Below are 19,616 nucleotides of genomic sequence, written 5' to 3'. Positions count from 1 at the left end.
TAAGTCCGGTCCAAAATTAGGCGTATAAGTCTCCAAAGGTCGAGCATCGTGGATTGTGACCTTAACCTCTGTTCAACTAAAAAACACAAAACAAATGAAAACTATGGAGTCGAACTACGGTAGTTCTGATTCCTTGTAAGGGATACATAGGCATTGGGTCGCGGGGCCTAAGCGAGCACACTTGTAAATAATTCATTCTTTTCCCTGTATTTCTTTTGCATTCATTCGCATTTAGGTTTAGACATTAGATACACCCTTTATATAGAAGTAAACATAGGTGGATACCATCGAGTACGATGGGCGTGAGGGGTGCTAGCACTTTCCCCTTGCGTAACCGACTCCCGTACCCTATTCTCTGGTCGAAAGACCTTTGTTCTTATTTTGAGTTAGGTTATCTGATATTCCTTTCCCTTGATGGGATAAATATATTAGTGGCGACCCTGATCCATTTTTCGCGGTAGCGATAGTTGGCGACTCTGTTGGGGACGTTAGACCTATTGCGGGTCCGTACTTAGCGAGTCGATTCTAGCCTTTGTTTGTTTCGTTTATTGGGTGTTTCTTTGTTTGTTTATATGTTTACATCCTGTATATATATGCTTGCATATCATGTTTATTTCCTTCTTGCATATCATGTTTACTTTCCGCATGCATCTGGACTATATTATGGGCCCCCGTGGGGGCCACATATTTTCTCTGTTTGCAGGTTAAGTGGAATGTTCTATGAGGTAAAAGGCCCAATACCCAGGCCATGAGTGATACCTTAGGAACTAGGAATAGAGTGGCCATGACGCACAGAAGACGTATGTCTGATTATTTCGATCATGTATCCACGGGCAGAGCTTGGTTGAACGAGGCAATATCGTATGATTGCGCCTACTTTCAATCCTCTGTTGGCTTTTTTGACCTACCCTGGCCTAGATTCACCTGTGAGTGGGGAGGGATATACATGACAGATACCGTTGGTGACTGTTTTTGTTCTGATGGTGACTACTGTTCTTATGGTTCTGTGATACCTATGCCAGACTTTTGATCTCGTGACGTCTGACCTATATCAGTTATTCAGAGGATTGTATAGTGGTTACTCGGATTATATGGACCTTGATCCCATGATTTTGCATTGCATTACATCATTACGTGATCTACTTCATTTGTGGGGGATTCTAAAGTCTATTTCCAAAAAAAAAGAGGAAACGAAAAAAATAGAATAACAGAAAAGATGGAAAAAGAAAAGATACTATACGCAAAAAAAAGGAGAATAAAAGAGAAACAAAAGTTGATGAAAAGACTTTAGGATCCCTTAGAAATGAAACATGCATTCATATTATCATGCATTTCATGGTTCTCTCGGAAGCTTATGGGGGCCCTTTCTACTCAGATTCTAACTTCAGCAACAAAATTGACTTCTCACCGCTATGTGCTTGAAAGTTAATAATGGAACAACTCCATGAGATCTTGACTAAAATGAGAACAGAAATGGGGATTATGAATCAGTGCATGGAGGTTATTCAAGCTTTTTCTCTTTGACAAGAAGAATTGAGACAGGTTCCTCAGAAGCCAAATGTTAATCTAACCCCGAGAGGAGGTCTTATGAATCAGAATGTCTCAAATACTGTTGAGATCCCTATTCCTATTAAGGAGACTTCCCATCATGAGAATAATTTGGGAATTGAAGTCTTTAAGTTTCCGATCATCGAAATAACAAAAAGATTCCACCTCTTGAAGACAAGGTTGAAAGCCATAAAAGACTGTGACTCCGTTGATTTAGACATTGTTGGATTGCGCCTAGTGCTTGATGTCAAGAGCTGCAAAGGTCATTTATTCTCTCTCTGGATAGTTTGGACATGCAAGCCAAAGTGGACAAGCAAGACGTATTCTTATCTTGAGCATTGTACCATTTGCATTGCTCGAATCCCTAAAGCATTACAAATTCTGGTGCAACTTTGTCAGAATCTTTAGCCATGTGGTAATCAAGAGTATTCCGCAGAGGCATTTCTCATTCTCAAGCTGTTACTTCATATCATATGTCATCTCTTCCCGGAATTCTCTTCTCAGTGGCCTTTGCTCGTCAACAGAGAAAGAAAGAATATGAGAAATGAACCGATGCAATTTCAGTGCCTTGTGCTCAGTTATATCCCTGATTGTTGGTATTTCAGTTGGTGTTTTGGGTCTTCCTCACCACAGATAGCTCTCTTGAGTTCGATGATGATGCAATATTCTTTCAGTCATGATGATGATTAATGTTCTAGCATCTACATTTGGGGCTCCCGACCGAGGGATAAGCAAGACATTGTCTATCTTGAGTATTGCATCATTCGCATTGCTCGAATCCCTAAAGTAAGGAAAAATGCACCACTCTTGTACGCCTTTGTTGGAATATTCTTCTGGTAAGTAATCTAAAGGGTGTGGAAGGAATATACGATAATGCTTAGTGGCTACCATGCTGGGGCACCTAGCCATTCAACTGAAGGTGGTAGGACATTCAAAGGCAGAATTCAAGTCCTCGTTGATTTCAGAACAACCACATCCACTCCAAGAGGTTTTATGCACAAATTGAAGTCTTGATGGGGTATCAAAACTGCAAAAGGAATTCGAGAGCAATAAGTCCAGACGGAGTCAAGTCTCCTCAACAATGGCAGCCATTAAGTTCTTCATTGCATTCTCATTTGTAATATTTCTTTGTTTGTTTAAGCATTGATTGCATGTAAAAATTTGTTAACTTTCGAATGAAAACCATAATACATTGTTTATGTTTGTCTTGAAATAATCCATTCGTTTTCACTCATAAAAATGTTTTTGGCATTACGATACCAACTGGCTTAGGCAAAGAGCGGAGGGAGAATGATGACAAAAAAAAATGCAAAATTCCTAATTGTGTGTTTTTGAATAAAACCCTACTGAGGATGTACAGGCATTGTTTCAAATCCCCTAAACACTGGAGATATAAGGGAGATAGACCCTCGTTAACCCCTTTGAGCCTTGAAGTAGGAGTTTCTTTTCTGATAAAAAAAACCTTTATCTTAAACCTGGGGTAGGGTAGTGTTTATTTAACTTGATCAAGTGTTCAAAATGCACAAATGATATGCATCTAAGGATACAACAATGGTTATCCTTCAAAAGGTTGAGGAGAATCAAAACCGTGATGGTTATCCTTCACCTACCAAGAGGTCAGAAGATGACGATACCACAATGGTAATTCTTCATCAATCATGGAATGAGGCAGTCGCAATCACTTCCAACAAATCAAAGACAATGCGAGGTCACACGACTTGTTCAAAAAAAAAGCAAAAAAAGAGGCAAAAAAATGAAAAGAAAAAGGAAGAAAGAAAAATATAGCAATAAATAAAAAATGATGGTGAAAGTAAAGCAAGAACAAAGTCGTGTGATAATGAATCAGAAGAATAAAAGGTGAGCGACTGCCACGTCCGAAAAACCTCATTGATTCCTCAACCATTTCAAAATTCCTTGTGAGGGATGAGCACTCATGTTGAGTTAATTGAACTTAGGAGTGGAGAACATCATGAAGGGGGTGGGTACCAAATAATTTTGAGCCTAAAAAATCCTTTGTTTCTGAAAACCATGAACCAGGCCAAGTTACAACCCTTAAAAGTCCTAATTGAAGTAGGGTTTATTTCGGAGACGCACTCCTACGAGATAGCGTTTAACTGACTCTCAATGAAGCATAACACATATCTATGTTGGTATCGTATGCCTGCTTTATATTTCATTCACAAGAGGTGGCCACCTCATTGCATAAAAAGTTTTTAAACTTCAAGACTAGCATAAGCTTTGCATTAGAATTATCATTCTTATAATCAACACTACTTTGCATACAAAACATTTGCTTAAACATCAAGGAAGTTCCCGTGATGAGAATCCGTGATGAGCTCGATCATGTCAAAGTAAAAGAGACTTGAGAACTCCGTAGAGTAAAAAAGAAATCATTTCAGAGACTGATTATCATAGCAAGTTGTCTGAATACTCCATTGAGCATGTACTGTTTGATGCCCTCGTTGTTTGATCATTAAGGGACAAGTGCCTGAAGATTCCGTTGAGCCTAATCAGTTTGATACCGTTCTTGATTGGTTACCCTGAAATGAAAGGTTTGGATGCTCTGTTGAGCAAATTTGTTGATACCTTCTTTGATTAACTACCCTGAGGGGAGAAGTCTGAATACTCTGTTGAGTAGATGCATTTTGATTAAGTACTCTGAGGGGAAGAGTTTGAAGACTCCATTGAGCGCGATAAAGTTGTTTCCATAGTTTGGTTGACTTCAAGGGAAGTAAACTTGAGGATTCTGATAAGATGTACATAATCAGGGGCAGCCACGATGAGGAATCTCTCTCGTGAGTTTAGTCGATCTGAGGCAATCAAGTCAAGGTTTGACCTCCCAAATTCAGTCAATCAGGGGAAGTGATGTCGAAACATCTCTCTCAAAACTCACTCAATCTGGGGCAGTCATGTCAAGATTCAACAAATCTCTCGAGTATCCATTGATCACGAAGGACTATTTCAAACGCGTGAATATACTGGGGAAGATGATCTCAAGTAATTGTGGTGTAAGGAATCCTTCAGAGGAAAATTTCTTTGTAAGTCAGGATGCCTGGGGCATAATCTTTTGGTTCATGTTGAAGGAACCGTCATTCTCTTGTAAAGTGTAGTTGGCCATCACGTAATGGAGAAGTATCACAATGTTGTTTCCCAGCAAGTTACTCTCTCCCCAAGCATAGGAGTTTATTTCTCCTGAGAGTTAGTTCCATTCCTCAAGCATAGGAGTTGATTTCTCCTAGAAAAGTCTCTCCCCGAGCATAGGAGTTTATTTCTCTTGAGAATTCACGCTCTCCCCAAGTATAGGAGTTTATTTCTCCTCCGAGTTGTTCCACTCATCCCATAAAGAGTTCCTTATCCGGATTTCTCATCTGCAACGTGGTGAATCGAGGGAATCTCCTCATGTCAAAAATCCTCCAAGCAATGGCACATGGTGAGAAGTCAGAAGTTATTCCTCAAGTCAAAAAAGAAGTATATCTGGCAAGTTAAAGTCCAACGTCTATTGGCACCCCCACAGAGTTCTCAATACTAAGGGGATTCTCCTTGGTGTTTACCTCTCTCGAGGTCAGAAACGAAGCTCAGTCGACAAGTCAGCGAAATATTCTCTAAAGGGCCCTCTTTATCTCTGCATATAGTAATCATTGCATTCATATTGCATCTACAAAAATGCGTAGCATTCCCATGACTATGGAGCATTACGTCATTGAAAAATTCAAACATGCATCAATGCATAAGCCAAGTTTGTATGTGCTCCAAAAGCGCAAGGTAATATATCCCCAGAAGAGATCCCGCTTTCTCCCCCCAGTGTGGATTGGGTACAAAGTTATTCTTCTTCAAGATCTTGGTCTCTTTGGTTATTTCCCTTTTGCTGAGTTCAATCGTTTGGATAACCCATACTTTGTGTGTGGCAATTCAAATGATTGTCACTTTTGTAGAACTACACCCCGCCTTTTGGCCTGAGGGAACAATGTAGTTCTTATGTTCCATATGTAACAATACCTCTTTCAAACTCCAGTGTTTACTGGCATCATCTAATAGAGCTTGGTCGTCACCACTATTCTCTTTGTACTTACTTTTTGTGAGTCCCCTTACTGCATTTTGCATAAGGGATATCTCTTACTTCTTGCAAGTTTGCCTTGGTTATTTTCCCATATGCCGCGTGCATATTAGAATGCGAATGAGGGTGAGCATTCAACCCATCTCATTTTTTAATCATTTGGAAACCATACTTGGTGTGTGGCAGTTCGAATGATTGTCACTCTTGAAGAGTTACACCCCGTCTTTTGGCCTGAGGGATCCATGTAATTCTTATGCTTCACAAGCATCAATATCTGTGTTTTTCAGTGTTTATTGGCGTTACTTAATTGAGTCTAGTCATTTCTAGACCTCGTCCAGTTAAGTCCAATGATTATTGGCATCGCCTTCAAATCCAGTGTTCATAAACATCCCCAATAGAGTCTAGTCTTACTAGTCTTCTTCGGTCCAGTCCAATGATTATTGGCATCTCTTTCAAAAGTCCTGTGATTATGGGCACCTCTTAGTAAAGTCCAATGATTATTGGCATACATTTTCAGATCTAGAGTCACCCTTCGGCTGTGTCTCTTTTTGAAGTCTAACTGAGGTTAGCAATTTGGTAAGATTCCCCTTCTGATGGTTTCTTCCTTTTGGAGTCGTCCTTCAGCTACGTCTCTTTGTTCAAGTCTAACTGAGGTTAGAAAATTAGGATCGGAATCCCCTTCGGCTGGTTTCATCCTTGTTGAGTCACCCTTCGGCTGTGTCTCTTTTTGAAGTCTAACTAAGGTTAGCAAATTAGGATCGGATTCCCCTTCGGCTGGTTTCATCCTTGTTGAGTCACCCTTCGGCTGTGTCTCTTTTTGAAGTCTAACTAAGGTTAGAAATTTGGTAGATTCATCTACGGATGGTTTCTTCCTTGTCGGGCCACGCTACGGTTGTGTCTCTTTTTCAAAGTCTAACTAAGGTTAGCAGTTTGGTAGAGTCGTATATGGATGGTTTCTTCCTTGTGGAGCCACGCTACGGTTGTGTCTCTTTTTCAAAGTCTAACGAAGGTTAGCAATTTGGTAGACTCATCTACGGATGGTTTCTTCCTTGTCGAGCCACACTACGGTTGTGTCTCTTTTTCAAAGTCTAACTAAGGTTAGCAGTTTGGTAGAGTCGTCTACGGATGGTTTCTTCCTTGTGGAGCCACGCTACGGTTGTGTCTCTTTTTCAAAGTCTAACTAAGGTTAACAATTTGGTAGATTCATCTACGGATGGTTTCTTCCTTGTGGAGCCACGCTACGGTTGTGTCTCTTTTTTTCAAAGTCTAACTAAGGTTAGCAATTTGTTGGAGTCGTCTACGGATGGTTTCTTCCTTGTGGAGCCACGCTACGGTTGTGTCTTCTTTTTCAAAGTCTAACTAAGGTCAGCAATATGGTAGATTCCTCTACGGATGGTTTCTTCCTTGTTGAGCCACTCTACGGTTGTGCCTCTTTATCAGGCCTAACTAAGGTTAGCAATTTGTTTGGTCCGCCTTTGGCTGCTATTTCTTGATAACATTCAACACTATTTGATTTACCACAGAATGCAAATTTTGATGATACTTTTGGGTATTCAATCCACTTACACCTCTCATGTCCAGAACTCAAGATGATTGTACATTCAAGTCCAAGAAGATTGAATAGGGGCAGCTGTTGCACCCCAAAATTTGCCCACTTATTTATTCCCCAATTGGCTTTCATATCTCATCCATGTGCATACTTCATGTAGGTCATTCATTCATATCATTGTCATTGTTCAAGAAAATTGACAAAAAAGGGGAAGCTAAGGCTGAAGAAATTCTTGATTAAGAAAAGATTAGATTTGAGGTCTCAGGCATCATCTCCAGTGGCATTCTTCTGAAGCCAGAGTTTTATCACCTCCAAGTCAGAACTTTGTTTGAAAGATGCAAGCTTCAGGTTCATCAAGACTGCGAAATTAGGGTTTTGGCCAAAGTCAACCCTGTTGACTTTGTAGTCAAAATTTAATCAGGAGTTGATTTTGAGTATGAAGGATAGTTGCCTTGAAGAAATATTCATTGAAGCTTCTTTGTTTGAAAACTAATTGAGAATAGAATCGGAAATAGATTAATCGGGAAATTCATCTAGAATCAAAAAAATCAGGAAATGTTGACTTTTGGGTCTAAGTCAGGGGCATTTGTCAAATATTGACTTTTGGCGGAAAATCGGTCAAGAAAAGTCAAAGAATGAATAAAATCAGGAGTTTGATAAAAGTTATCAAAAATATAAAAAAAATCAAAAAAATGGAGAGTTTTATACTTAGAAAAAAAATTTGGCTCTTAAAAGTTTGATGATCAGTCCACTTCACCATCAGTTTACACGTGGCAAATGACATTTTTTGGAGAAATTTCCAACATCAAAGTTGTTCCTCCCATAGAGGAGAACAACTTTGTCGTTGGACACTTTTTCATTTGAAGCTTGGTTGAAGAGTTACTAAGATGTGAAGTTGAGACTTTTAATTTGAAATAAGTCATATTGGCAAGGCAAAATTCTGGGCAGCGTGACGCATTTGATCAAACACGTGGCATGCCATTTTCCAATTGAGTTCCCGGGAACTCTGAAGATCTTTTGAAGGTATTATTGAGGCCTTTCTATTCTTTGCCATGCTCTCTATCCATTGAAACAAGAACTAAGCAAATAGGGTGGGTATTGAATCATTTATGGAGCTTTAAAGTCATGACTCCACCAAGTCACATTTTGGCCAAGACAAAGGCACTTTTCCAGGTCGGACGAGCAGCATTTGGTCGAACATGTGGTGGGACATTTTCAAATCAAATTTTCCAAAGTCACGTTCTGGCCAAAGTAAACCAAATACCAAGTCACGCGCACAGGACTAGCGAAACTCTGCAGCACGCGGGCAATGACTCATCAATCCATGCAGTATCTCGTTTTAACCATGCAACATTGTTGTACTCAACAGGGATGCAATAAGTTTACTACTAATGCCCTAAGCTTACTCCCCAAGTTTGGAGAAAAAGTATTCACTACACCTCTACTCCACCATACACTCCAATGCACACTCACCATATAAATATCAAGACCCCTTCACAAATCCAAAAACCACGATTCATTTCTATATTTTTTCAGTTTCTGAATCTACACACTCTCTTCTCTTACGTTCTCTCACCTTGGCTCTCTCTCTCTCAATCATCATCACCTTCAACCACCATCAACAAACTCTAACCACCTCCCTCTCATCTTCAATCTTCTAAAACCTAACAAACCCCTCTTTCCTTCTAACAAACATTCAATTCCACAACTTCACCATCAATATCATACGGAGGACCTTGGTTTTGTTTCTCAAAATCAGAATGCAAATTCCTCATATAATCAACACCAAGAACCGAGAGATTCAAAGGAGAGGAATGCAGCTTGTGTAGAGTTTCCTCTGATCTCAATTCAAGAATTGTTCAGGTGTGTGTTCTAGCTCCCCTCTTTGCATAACAGTAACGTGATAGGAGCATCGTAGAGCCTCTGATTACGGTTAGCATCAATGATTGTAGTGATTATATGTTGCATGAATCTTACATGATGTTGATTCTTGAACTCGGTTTCGGTTTCCATGAAATGGTGTCCACTTGGATGTATGAACGATGCGTATGAATGCTATGCGTAGTGAGGATCACGTTACTATGCTTAAAACAAATTTTGATGAAGGTCTTGAACGTTAGGGTTTTAGGAATCACCACGGTTCAGAGGTTAGAGATAGAATCAATGGAAAATAATTGCATATTCGTAATCTATGTTAAAAACCGAGTGGTACAGTATCGGATTCATTAAGGTCTGGGCGTGTTAATGCTAGCTCCGGTGAACTCCAATCGGAGAAGACGACCAGAACAGTAGGTTCCGGCGTCCGTGATATGCATGCTTGCTTATTCCTTCCCTGACGTGTCAATGTTCCATTTGTTGTTGTTCACTATTCATTTCGTTTTTGGCTGTATGCATGTGATTGAAGTGGTGCGCTGGCGTATTGTAATTGCTCCAAATCTTTTTTGGTTCACCCCCTGCTAGCTAGGAGAAACAAATAAAAATAGTTTTTTATTCCTTTTGCATTTTAATTCAATTTTGCTTAAATAAAAAAAATGACAAATAGGTTTTTGACCCAATTACAATTTTTAGGAAGATTTGTTTTTATTAGAATTTTAATTGTTGAATTTCTTTGAATTTTGATTGGTTCTCACATAAAAAATAATAATAAATAGCTTTTAGTTTTAATTTTTGAAATAGTTTTGAAATGAATAAAAAATACAAAAAATTGCTTGTGAATATTTTCATTTTTAGATTAGATTTTAATTCTTTCTTTTTGTGAATATTTTTAATACTTTGTGAAATGTCTAAAATACCCCTAGTTGTTAAAGTTGACTTTAGTCAACTTAAGCAACTTTCTTCTTGGTAATTTCCCCTTATATTTTAGGTTAGTCTTAAATAGGATTTAGACTTGTAAATAACAATAGGCTAGAAATTAGGTTAGTCTCCCCTTTTTCATTTTCTTTTTTCTTTCAACATTAAAATACTAATAAATAAAGATGTGAATCATACCTTACTAAAAGTGAGAGAGAAATGAGTGGGATTTATTCCCTAATCTATTTCTCAATCACTTAGTGGGAGAGAAATGAGTGGGATTCATTCCCTAATCTGTTTCTCGATCACTATATAATGGGATAGAAATGAGTGGGATTCATTCCCTAATATGTTTCTCGATCATTATACAATTTTATGTGATTCAACTCGCAGATAAATTCCCCTTTAAAAATACCCAACCAAAAACATTTAAAATACTTAATAAAGGCTCGAATTAAAACAAAGTGACGAAGTGGTGCGAAACCTTGTATTGGGTTTTGTTCATCATGTAGTTACATAAAAAACACAAACCCAATTTCTCTTCTCTTAAAAACAAGTTAAGTCCGGTCCAAAATTAGGCGTATAAGTCTCCAAAGGTCGAGCATCGTGGATTGTGACCTTAACCTCTGTTCAACTAAAAAACACAAAACAAATGAAAACTATGGAGCCGAACTACGGTAGCTTTGATTCCTTGTAAGGGATACGTAGGCATTGGGTCGCGGGGCCTAAGCGAGCACACTTGTAAATAATTCCTTATTTTCCCCGTATTTCTTTTGCATTCATTCGCATTTAGGTTTAGACATTAGATACACCCTTAATATAGAAACAAACATAGGTGGATACCATCGAGTACGATGGGCGTGAGGGGTGCTAGCACCTTCCCCTTGCGAAACCGACTCCCGTACCCTATTCTCTTGTCGAAAGACCTTTGTTCTTATTTCGAGTTAGGTTATATGGTATTCCTTTCCCTTGATGGGATAAATATATTAGTGGCAACTCTGATCCAATTTTCGCGGTAGCAACAACCCCCTTGGTCGACCAATCACCCACTTGGTCTTCACTTCAACAATATCCCAATCGTAACTTTCCATCACTCACTAACTCCCTCAAATAATGAAACTGCATCTCTATATGCTTGCTCCTTCCGTGTGCAATCGGATTCTTCGCAAGGTTAATAGCAAAAACATTATCAACAAGGAGTGTAATTGTAACACCCTTCTAATACCCCACATAAATATTAAACAAAAATCAGAGTAAAACATGTTAAGGGCATTACAACTTCCATTAATCAAACAAATACTCATGTCATGCCATAAAAGAGAACGTTAAACCCAAATATTATTCAGATCATCATGTTAACACAGCGGAAATATATTTAACATCTGAACAATGCAACACCCAAAGTCATAGACTTAAAACACCACCATAATAAAACACCCAATTAAAAAGAGTTTAACAAGTAACTCTAAACAACGTCCCCAGTGTTACACGACCAAAGCATGACACGGACCCAACTGACTCTAACGAACTACTTGACGAGCTAATGCTCACCAAGTACGAAAGCTACTCCTCAATCTAAAAAATAACAACATTAAGGGTGAGTCTCATTCACATTTAACTAATGTTATAAGATATAGATAATAAAATATCAAATCACATGCCATTCACCCAATCACAGTTACGATCAGATTCACAACCACACAATCAGTTCAACAAACAAACAATCAACACACATTATAACATTGGACAATCTTCCATTCATGTTATAATAGCACAAGTAGCCTAATGCAATGCAACTACATGCATGTGATACCAAAATCTGGGATAACCCAACTCACCGATCCACCATCGTCAAGGATACGGCAACACCCACTCACTAATTCCACACAATGGGAATTAGCTACCACTGATCCACCATCGTCAAGGATCAGCCATATAATGATTATGAAATGCATGTACCAACCATAACATGCTCATCACCCATATAAACCAACCAAATGTCATAATCATCAACCAACAATAATCAATAGCCACACAAATCATGCTATTTTTCAACCATAATAAAACTCATATTTTATACCAACAATATATGTAAAACAAAACACCAATTACAATCACAACCTCATAACAGGTAAAATACTCATTAATATACCTGTACGCATAAACCACCACAACCAAACAAAATCAAGTGTTTCAAAATAATTTCGAGTCGTGACCCAAAACACTATTTTATTAGGTAAATTATTTGATTAGCTTCACTATGCTCAAAACGGCACAAAAATCTGATTTACGGTTTAAAAGTTAGGAGTTTTCAAAGTTAAGAAAGTTTAGAAAAAGTTACGCAGAACCCAGTTCCTCCCTACGTGGGAACCGGTTCCTGAAATTCTTCAGAAACTCCTCTTTGATTTTTACTACTAGGAACCGGGTTGTCCTACATGGGAACCGGTTCCTGCTCTTCAGAAATCCTTCGCTTCTGGTTTTTACTACTGGAACTCGGTTCCTCCCACCTGGGAACCGGTTCCTACGCTGCTGTGACAGAAAATTATCATTTTTCTGACATCGTATCGACTTGAATCCATACCAATTCGCACCCAATGCATTATTACACCAAAACAACAACCACAAACACCAAATAACGCATTTATAACACATTTAAATCATTCAATTCACACCATACATGATCAATACAACATTATTAATCAATTCTCCCAAAACCTAACATCTCTACAACCTAAGCATAACTCAATCGACATGAACAACATGTTCAATTCTATCCTACTACCTATAACCCCATAATAGAAGATAAACGGAAGAGTCCCCCTTACTTGAAGGTTGATTCTTCGCTCTTCTCTCTTGTCGCACTTCTCTGCTCCTCTTCTCTTTTCACGTTCAGACTCTTTTCCAAATACTGTAACCTTCTCTATTCCACAACTCCTTCTATTTTATTAAAAATAAAATAAAATTATTTTAATTAGTAATAGGGCCTACCAATGCACCCCCTCCTTTACTAATCACGACTCAAACCCATCTGATTAATTCTTCATAACCCTTAATAATTCCAAATAATTCCCCCATAATTCAATTAAATAAATATTAAATTAAATTATGAAAATATGGAGTGTTACAACTCTCCCCCGCTAAAAGAGTTTTCGTCCTCGAAAACATACCTTAGGCAAATAACTCTAGGTAGGAATCCTTCATCTGATTTTCTAGTTCCCAAGTCACATTCTCACCTGCTGGTCCTCCCCAAGTTACTCTGACCAGTGCTATCTCTTTGCCACGCAATTGTTTCAGCTTTCGATCTTCGATTCTCATAGGTAAAGCCTCAACTGTCATGTTATGCTTCACCTGTACATCATCTACCTGGATCACATGAGATGGATCTGCAATGTATTTCCTCAACTGTGATACGTGGAATACATCGTGCAAATTCGCAAGCGTTGGTGGCAACACAATACGATAAGCCACCTCTCCAATCCTCTCTGTAATCTGATACGGACCAATGAAACGCAGAGTCAACTTCCTTGATTTCAGTGCTCTACGAACACCATTCGTAGGAGTCACCCTCAAGAACACATGATCTCCTTCTTGAAATTCAAGTGTCCTCCGTCTCTTATCATGGTAGCTTTTCTGGCGACTCTCAGAAGCCTTCATCTTCTCTTGAATCAATTTAATTTTCTCCGTGGTCTCTTGTACAATCTCTGGTCCAATCAAAGTACTCTCAACAGATTCATACCAACACAAAGGTGTTCTACACCTCCTACCATACAAAGCTTCAAATGGAGTCATACCAATGTTCGAATGAAAACTATTGTTATAGGTAGGTTCAATCAACGGCAAATAGCTATCCCATGCACCACCTTTTTCCAATACACAAGCACGTAACAAATCTTTCAATGACTGAATTGTCCTCTCAGTCTGACCATCAGTCTGTGGATGATAAGCAGAACTCAACCTCAATTTAGTACCCAAAGCCTTCTGTAAACCTTCCCAGAATCGAGATCTAAACCTTGGATCTCTATCTGATATGATACTCGAATGAGTACCATGCAGACTAACTATCTTCTCAATATACAATTGAGCTAACCTCTCCATCGGATAATCCATCCTTATCGGTATAAAGTGAGCAGACTTCGTCAATCAGTCCACAATAACCCAAATAGCTTCACAATTCTTCACCGTCCTCGGCAAACCGGAAACAAAATCCATAGATATACTATCCCACTTCCATTCAGGAATAAATAACGGTTGCATAGTTCCATACGGCTTCTGATGCTCAATCTTCGACTTCTGGCAAGTCAAACAAGCATAAACAAATTCAGCTATCTCCTTTTTCATTCCAGGCCACCAAAACAGCTTTTTCAAGTCATGATACATCTTGGTAGCACCAGGATGAATACTCAATCCACTACGATGTCCTTCCTCAAGAATGCTTCTTCTTAATTCAGAAACATCAAGAACACAAATACGATTGCCAAACCTCATTATACCATTCTCGTCGATTCTTAATTCACCTCCTTTATCTTGGTTAATCAGAGTTAACTTATCAACCAACTCTACATCAGTCTTCTGACCCTCTCGAATTTCTTCAAGAATACCATTAATCAGCTTCAGCATACCCAATTTAACACTGTTAGGAGTGTCTTCGCATACCAAACTCAAATCTCTGAATTGTTCAATTAAGTCCAACTCCTTCACCCTCAACATAGACATATGCAAGGACTTCCTACTCAAAGCACCGGCAACAACGTTTGCTTTACCCGAATGGTAATTCACTCCAAAATCATAATCCTTGAGAAATTCCAACCATCTTCTTTGTCTCATATTTAGCTCTTTTTGATCAAAGAGATATTTCAAACTCTTGTGATCACTAAATACTTCAAACCTTGAACAATACAGATAATGCCTCCACAGTTTCAACACAAATACAACTGCTGCCAACTCTAAGTCATGAGTCGGATAACTCTTCTCATGCACTTTGAGTTGTCTTGACGCATAAGCGACTACCTGTTAATTCTGCATTAGCACACCTCCTAATCCTATCAATGAAGCATCACAATACACAACAAAAGATTCTGCCGGGTTCGGCAAGATCAAGATCGGCGCACTAGTCAACCTTCTCTTTAACTCTTGGAATCCTTCTTCACATTTCGAATCCCAGATGAACGCTTGACCCTTCCTAGTCAACTTAGTTAACGGCAACGCTAACTTTGAAAAACCTTTAATGAACTTCCTGTAGTAACCCGCAAGACCAAGGAAACTACGGATTTCGGAAACTGACTTCGGAGCTTCCCACTGAGACATAGCTTCTACTTTCGTTGGGTCAACGAAAATACCATCTTTAGAAATTACATGCCCAAGAAAGCTTACTTCACTTAACCAGAATTCACACTTTGACAGTTTCGCATAAAGTTTCTTTTCCTTCAATAGTTCCAATACCACTCTAAGATGCTCTGCATGTTCTTCTTCATTCTTAGAATATATTAAAATATCATCGATAAATATCACTACTAACTGATCGAGATAGGGATGAAAGATTTCGTTCATATATTCCATAAAAACACCAGGTGCATAAGTAACTCCAAATGGCATCACAGTATATTCGTAATGACCATACCTCGTTCTAAATGCAGTCTTCTGAATATCGTCCGTCTTCACCCGAGTCTGATGATATCCCGACCTCAAGTCAATCTTACTGAACACGCACGCCCCAACCAGTTGATCCATCAAGTCATCAATCCTCGGTAATGGATACCGATTTTTGATAGTAACTTTATTCAGCTGTCTATAATCCACACACAGCCTCATCGAGCCTTCTTTCTTCTTCACTAGTAACACCGGTGCACCCCACAGTGAAACAATAGGACGAATAAATTCCTTCTCAAGTAACTCTTCCAATTGACTCTTCGATTCAGTCAATTCCGATGCTGACATACGATAAGGTGCCATCGACACATGACTAGTTCCCGAAATTAACTCAATAGCAAATTCCACTTCCCTCTCAGGTGGCAACTCTCTAACATCTTCTGGAAAGACTTCGGGAAAGTCGCATACCATCGGTAATTCACCACTCATCACTTTCTCCTTCACTACCATAGATGCAACCAACATAAACACCACAGCCCCGTCCTTAACTGCTTCATCTACCTGCCGAGCAGTCATCGCCAAACTTTCCCCACTTACATCTTCAGGAAAAATAACCGTCTTCGAGAAACAATTGATATGAACCCGATTGAATTGCAACCAATTCATTCCCAGAATAACATCGAGTTGCTCCAACGGAAGGCACACTAAATCCATTCCGAACTCTCTACCAAAAGTATTGATTGGACAGTTCAAACAAGCAAACGAAGTAGTCACTGAACCCGACGCAGGAGTGTCAATGATCATACTCCCATTAATATCAGATATTTCTAAATTCAACCTTTTAGCATAATCCATAGAAATAAAAGAGTGTGTCGCGCCAGTGTCTATAATCGCAATTAAAGGAGTGCCATGAATAAAACACGTACCTTTAATTAACCGATCCTCTAGAGTAGTCTCGGAACCAGATAAGGCAAACACCTTACCACCAACTTGATTCTTTCTCGGCTTAGGACACTTAGGAATAATATGGCCCTCTTCTCCGGAGATGAAACAAGTTACAGTGTTTCCTTTGCACTCAATAGCAATGTGACCTGCCTTTCCACATTTATAGCACTTCTTTTCTTCACTTTTGCACTCGTGGATGCGATGTCCAGGTTCTCCACACTTGAAGCACTTAATAGGGGCACTAGAGTCTCCCCCACTAGGCTTCTTCCAACCTCCAGCTTTCTGGTTACCTTTACCATATGGCTTACCACGGTCCATATGCTTCTTCCCTTTCCGGTCGACTAACTCGCGAGAGTGTGACGACTTCAGCTTAATCTTATCCTCTTCAAAGATTCGGCTGCAGTCAACCAAATCAACAAACCTGCGAATCCTCTGGTACCTGATACCCTGTTTAATCTCATCACGGAGACCATTCTCAAACTTAACAAACTTCGAGAACTCGCTAGCCTCATCATTGTTGTAGTGGACATAATACTTTGCCAACTCAACAAACTTGGACGCATACTCCGGCACGGTCATGTTACCTTGCGTCAGCTCCAAAAATTCAACCTCTTTCCTGCCTCTAACATTATCAGGAAAGTACCTCCGCAAGAATTCTCTCTTGAACACAGCCCAAGTAATTGCAACACCAGCAGCTTGCAGTTCATCCCTACTAGCCACCCACCAATCATCAGCTTCTTCAGACAGCATGTGAGTACCATATCTCACCTTCAGATTTTCATCACAATCAATCACTCGGAAGATCCTTTCAATCTCCTCCAGCCACCTCTGAGCGCCTTCGGGATCGTGAGTGCCTTTGAACAACAGAGGGTTGTTCCTCTGAAAACTGTTCAGCTGCCTGTCCGCACCAATTCCAGTCCCATTGGCATTCTCTCCCAGCACACCAGCAATCATACCCAGAGCATCAGCAATCGCGTCGTCGTTTCTTCCTCCTCTTCCGGCCATTGTTCTGCTAAATATGAAACAATATTTATTAGAACAAGAAGTATCGATAGTGTCAACCTTACACTAATCGCATACGAGGGATTAACCGACACTAAGACTCTGACTTAACGACCGATTATGCTCTGATACCACTATTGTAACACCCTTCTAATACCCGGCATAAATATTAAACAAAAATCAGAGTAAAACATGTCAAGGGCATTACAACTTCCATTAATCAAACAAATACTCATGTCATGCCATAAAAGAGAACGTTAAACCCAAATATTATTCAGATCATCATGTTAACACAGCGAAAATATATTTAACATCTGAACAATGCAACATCCAAAGTCATAGACTTAAAACACCACCATAATAAAACACCCAATTAAAAAGAGTTTAACAAGTAACTCTAAACAACGGACCCAACTGACTCTAACGAACTACTTGACGAGCTAATGCTCACCAAGTACGAAAGCTACTCCGCAATCTGAAAAATAACAACAGTAAGGGTGAGTCTCTTTCACATTTAACTAATGTTATAAGATATAGATAATAAAATATCAAATCACATGCCATTCACCCAATCACAGTTACGATCAAATTCACAACCACACAATCTGTTCAACAAACAAACAATCAACACACATTATAACATTGGACAATCTTCCATTCATGTTATAATAGCACAAGTAGCCTAATGCAATGCAACTACATGCATGTGGTACCAAAATCTGGGATAACCCAACTCACCGATCCACCATCGTCAAGGATACGGCAACACCCACTCACTAATTCCACACAATGGGAATTAGCTACCACTGATCCACCATTGTCAAGGATCAGCCACATAATGATTATGAAATGCATGTATCAACCATAACATGCTCATCACCCACATAAACCAACCAAATGTCATAATCATCAACCAACAATAATCAATAGCCACACAAATCATGCTATTTGGAACCATAATAAAACACATATTTTATACCAATAATATATGTAAAACAAGACACCAATTACAATCACAACCTCATAACAGGTAAAATACTCATTAATATACCTGTACGCATAAACCACCACAACCAAACAAAATCAAGTGTTTCAAAATAATTTTGAGTCATGACCCAAAACACTATTTTATTAGGTAAATCATTTGATTAGCCTCACTATGCTCAAAACGGCACAAAATTCTGATTTACGGTTTAAAAGTTAGGAGTTTTCAAAGTTAAGAAAGTTTAGAAAAAGTTACGCAGAACCCGGTTCCTCCCTACGTGGGAACCGGTTCTTGAAATCCTTCAGAAACTCCTCTCTGATTTTTACTACTAGGAACCGGGTTGTCCTACATGGGAACCGGTTCCTACTGTTCAGAAATCCTCCGCTTCTGGTTTTTACTACTGGAACTCGGTTCCTCCCACCTGGGAACCGGTTCATACTCTGCTGTGACAGAAAATTATCATTTTTCCGACATCGTATCGACTCGAATCCATACCAATTCACACCCAATGCATTATAACACCAAAACAGCAACCACAAACACCAAATAACGCATTTATAACACATTTTAATCATTCAATTCACACCATACATGATTAATACAACATTATTAATCAATTCTCCTAAAACCTAACATCTCTACAACCTAAGCATAACTCAATCGACATGAACAACATGTTCAATTCTATCCTACTACCTATAACCCCATAATAGAAGATAAACGGAAGAGTCCCCCTTTACCTGAAGGTTGATTCTTCGCTCTTCTCTCTTGTCACACTTCTCTGCTCCTCTTCTCTTTTCACGTTCAGACTCTTTTCCAAATACTGTAACCTTCTCTATTTCACAACTCCTTCTATTTTATTAAAAATAAAATAAAATTATTTAAATTAATAATAGGGCCTACCAATGCACCTCCTCCTTTACTAATCACGACTCAAGCCCATCTGATTAATTCTTCATAACCCTCAATAATTCCAAATAATTCCCCCATAATTCAATTAAATAAATTTTAAATTAAATTATGAAAATATGGAGTGTTACAGTAATAGCCTCACCCTCATTGCTACTAAGCTCCTTCAATAGATTCATAAGCCATATGGCTTGGCAAGCACACAACAACGTCGCAATGTACTCACCTCACAAGATGAGAGTGCTACC

The sequence above is a fragment of the Vicia villosa genome, linkage group LG3 (assembly GCF_029867415.1).
Source record: "Vicia villosa cultivar HV-30 ecotype Madison, WI linkage group LG3, Vvil1.0, whole genome shotgun sequence".
In the NCBI taxonomy this organism is placed as follows: Eukaryota; Viridiplantae; Streptophyta; class Magnoliopsida; order Fabales; family Fabaceae; genus Vicia; species Vicia villosa.
The sequence above is the reverse complement of the archived record's forward strand: the minus strand, read 5'-3'. Positions refer to the sequence as shown.